The sequence below is a fragment of the Manacus vitellinus genome, unplaced genomic scaffold (genome assembly GCF_001715985.3).
Source record: "Manacus vitellinus isolate BGI_N305 unplaced genomic scaffold, ASM171598v3 scaffold_40_pilon, whole genome shotgun sequence".
In the NCBI taxonomy this organism is placed as follows: domain Eukaryota; kingdom Metazoa; phylum Chordata; class Aves; order Passeriformes; family Pipridae; genus Manacus; species Manacus vitellinus.
Window position 1 is genome coordinate 6730511 of NW_021940541.1, and position 3130 is coordinate 6733640.

General features: G+C 53.8%; 1 protein-coding gene across 1 annotated transcript in view; it reads right to left on the bottom strand.

The window, feature by feature from the left end:
- Window positions 1-141, bottom strand: part of EMX2 (empty spiracles homeobox 2) — a 3695-nt gene extending 3554 nt beyond the window's left edge. The window contains exon 1 of the mRNA XM_029961996.1: window positions 80-141. The gene's annotated coding sequence lies outside the window, so the exon portion shown is untranslated. The remainder of the gene's footprint in view (window positions 1-79) is intronic.
- Window positions 142-3130: the final 2989 nt, after the last annotated feature.

The following is a 3130-nucleotide window of genomic DNA, read 5'->3' on the forward strand; positions in this document are numbered from 1 at the left end:
GGGGGGGTTTGGGCTCCTCGGCCAGCGTGACACCCCTCTCCCTGCCGCCTCTCGGGGGCTCTCGGCCCGGCCAGGTTACCTTGATCCGCCCCGGGGCGTCAGGGAGAGATGCCCCGCTTGGGAAAGATTTCGTCCCGGTGAGAAAACGGGTCGTCGTCCTCCTCCTCCGAACTTATTTCCTCCCCCCGGGCTGCCCCGCGCTGCCCGCCCCGCGCGGCGCGGAGCACAAAGCGCAGCGCGGCTGCATCGTGCAGGGCCGGGACACGCCGGGCGCTCGCAGACGGGACAGGGGATCACGTCTCCGGTTCCAGCCTTGTCCGTATTTTCGCGTTTACCTTTGGGTCCGGAGATGATTTTAGGGCTGAGTTCTCCTCCTCTCATTGGCTGGGGCTGCAGAATAATTATGATCACATCCTAATACTCTTGGCTGGTGCTTACTGTTTATTGGTAGTTAAGGATCTATTATCTATTCATCAGCCTCCCATTTTTGCCAATTACATTCTTCTAAAGTGAAGTACCAGCAGGTATTTTGCACATTTACAATTAATGATAAAAAAAATCTGGCGTGCTTTAAATCTATTACGCCGCTGTGTAATTTATCTTAAAGATGCGGAATTGCTAATGTAAATTAATGTTTCTGTTGAACCAAGGGATGGGGGGAGTCTTAAAACCAGTCTAGCGTTTCTTTCCTTCGTTCCCGGACCTTGTTTTCTATTTTCTTTCCACTTTATACACAAAGAATCCGTTACTTCGCCGCATTAAAATATGCTAAAAAATAAATCGCCGCCTGAACGGTCCTCGCTTGTTTCCACTAAAGGGCGAGATGAATTCTATTCGCGTTCCCCGCTTTCTACTAAAAGCATCTGTTCGCAGCTTGCCGATATTTTTAACAAAATACCAAATCGACGGGCTAAATATAAGTGACAAAACAGCGTTGGGCACGCAAGGATGCGGCTGTTCTTGCGCCTTTGTTCGGGGCCGTGTTTCCCTTTGTGTACCCCGCGCTGTGTGCACTTTGTGGGGGGAGAAGTTCACTTCATGTAGGAAATGTAAATCTGATCTCCAGGCGTGGGGCGGCTGTACGTATAGACATCCGTACCCACACGTGCATACGAGAGCAGAGTAGAGTGAGAGAGAGCTTTATACGGCGTAACTCAAGTCTTTGGACAGATTTTGCAGCGAAGTGCCATTCTCTCAGGTCTCACACGTTTGGAAAAACCTCTGCAACCCGAAGACACCCGGGGCGCAGAGCTCCGACCCCACTGAGCTGAGAGTGTCGAGCAAGGGAGAGAAGGATTTGTCTGTAGCCCCACTCGTTTCCCTCGTGAATTGCTAATATCTTAACTTTTTAAGTCCCCTCACCCTTTCTCCGCGAAACTTTTTTCCCCTCAACCGGCAGTAACTACGGCTCTTCTTGCAAAGCTCGGGGGTTATGGACACGAGCAAGGCTGAGAAAGTGCCCTAAATACGACGGGTGTTTGAAGTGCTGATTTCGACTGGGCTCTTGGTTCCAGAACACTGAAAATGAAAAAAGACAAGAGAAACTTACTCTTCTCCTAGGAAGAGCCGTGTTCTGCATCTGCGTATTTACACTTCTCCGGGACTGAAGAATGAATCTGAACTGGAAAAACTTCAACTCTTTTTTTTTTACTTCTTTTTTTTTTTTCCAGACATCCTGACATAATCACGGGGCTCCTTTGAAAACTGTATCAAGCAATTTAGCAGTTGGGGAGGGAGAAATTATATCCGTTTGAAAAGAAACCTCACACATGCAGAGGGGGAATAACCCTCCAAAACGCTCGGTAAATTTCCCTCGACCGTCTTTACCGCCGAGGAAATATCCTCCAGCCTAAAATCCCTTTCCGAAGGGGCGTCCCGTTGCTCTGGAGCCGAGCGGAGGAGGCTACAGCTGCAGCGAGGAGCTCTCCACGGCAAAGTCCCATTTCGTTCGGGAGCGCGGGTGACCTCGGCCGCAGCACCCTGGAGGTCCCTGTGCAGCCCCAAATCCTGCACGCTCTCTGTGCTCTGTACACACATGCACATACCTGCGTGTGTGTGTGTGCGTGTGCGCGGGGATACACACACGCAGAAAAATCCCAAGCAGAGCCTGGAGAGAGCACAAGCTATCTCTGGATTTTGTCAGAGATAAAACAGGCCGGGGACAGTCAGAACAAAAACCAAGGGGACTCGGGATGGGATTGCCCAGAATTTTCCTCTTCTCCCTAAATTTTCGCATCATTCTCCCACTCGTCGCCGTGGCCATTTCTCTGGGGTGTCTCCCGCACAACCCCCGGCCTCTCCTAGCCCGGCCGCGGCCGCTGAGCTCCAGCCCGGCCTGCCCCGGGAACACCTCCCGAAGCCCCTCTCTGGAACTTTTCCTGCCCAGGGTCTTGACAGGCTGCTCTCGCTGTCCTCTTGGCGTCTACATGGAGAAAATCTGGCAGGGGCTTCCTTCCCAGAAATCCCCGATCTGCTCCAAGCGCACTGAGAGGCAGCCTCTCTCGGAGGGAGGGGTGCGCTACGTTCGCAGTCAGATTACATGGCTGGCCTCATAGGCACTAGCTCCGGATTCCCAAACTAATATTCATCCCTTAAAAGACGAAGAAAATGAGAGGAAGGTCTCAGACACGGGAGACCTCGGGGTAAGACGGTTGTTCAGGGGCTGAACCAGGCTGAACTTTCTCGGGTATGAGGGTGGAGGTGAGGCAAGTTTCAGACTCCCCTTAAGTTTCTTTTCAAGGCAGAATCCGTCTCCCTCTTCTCTTTCCCATTCCAGGGATTCGTGACCACAGCGGGGAGGAGACGTGACCCAGGCAGGTCGTGCCTGGAGGGGGGCTGACTGACTTAAAGGAGAGGGTGAAATGCCTAATTTAATTCTTTTCCGGGCGCCCTAAACCCCCGTCAGTATGTCTGAGCGTGCTGCGAGCCCTTCATAGGAGTGCAGTCCTCGGCGGGAGGGACGGGATCCCGGGCCGCCAAGCGCCGAGACGAGCGGGGCTTCCAGGAGCTGGGCCGGGATGGGGGGCTCCGGGAGAGCCCGGGCTCGGTCCCCCCGGCATCTGCCGAGCAGGTGGATCCCATCCGAGGAGGTGTCGCGGGCAGGCCTGGCTCCCCCGAGCACCCGGAGCCT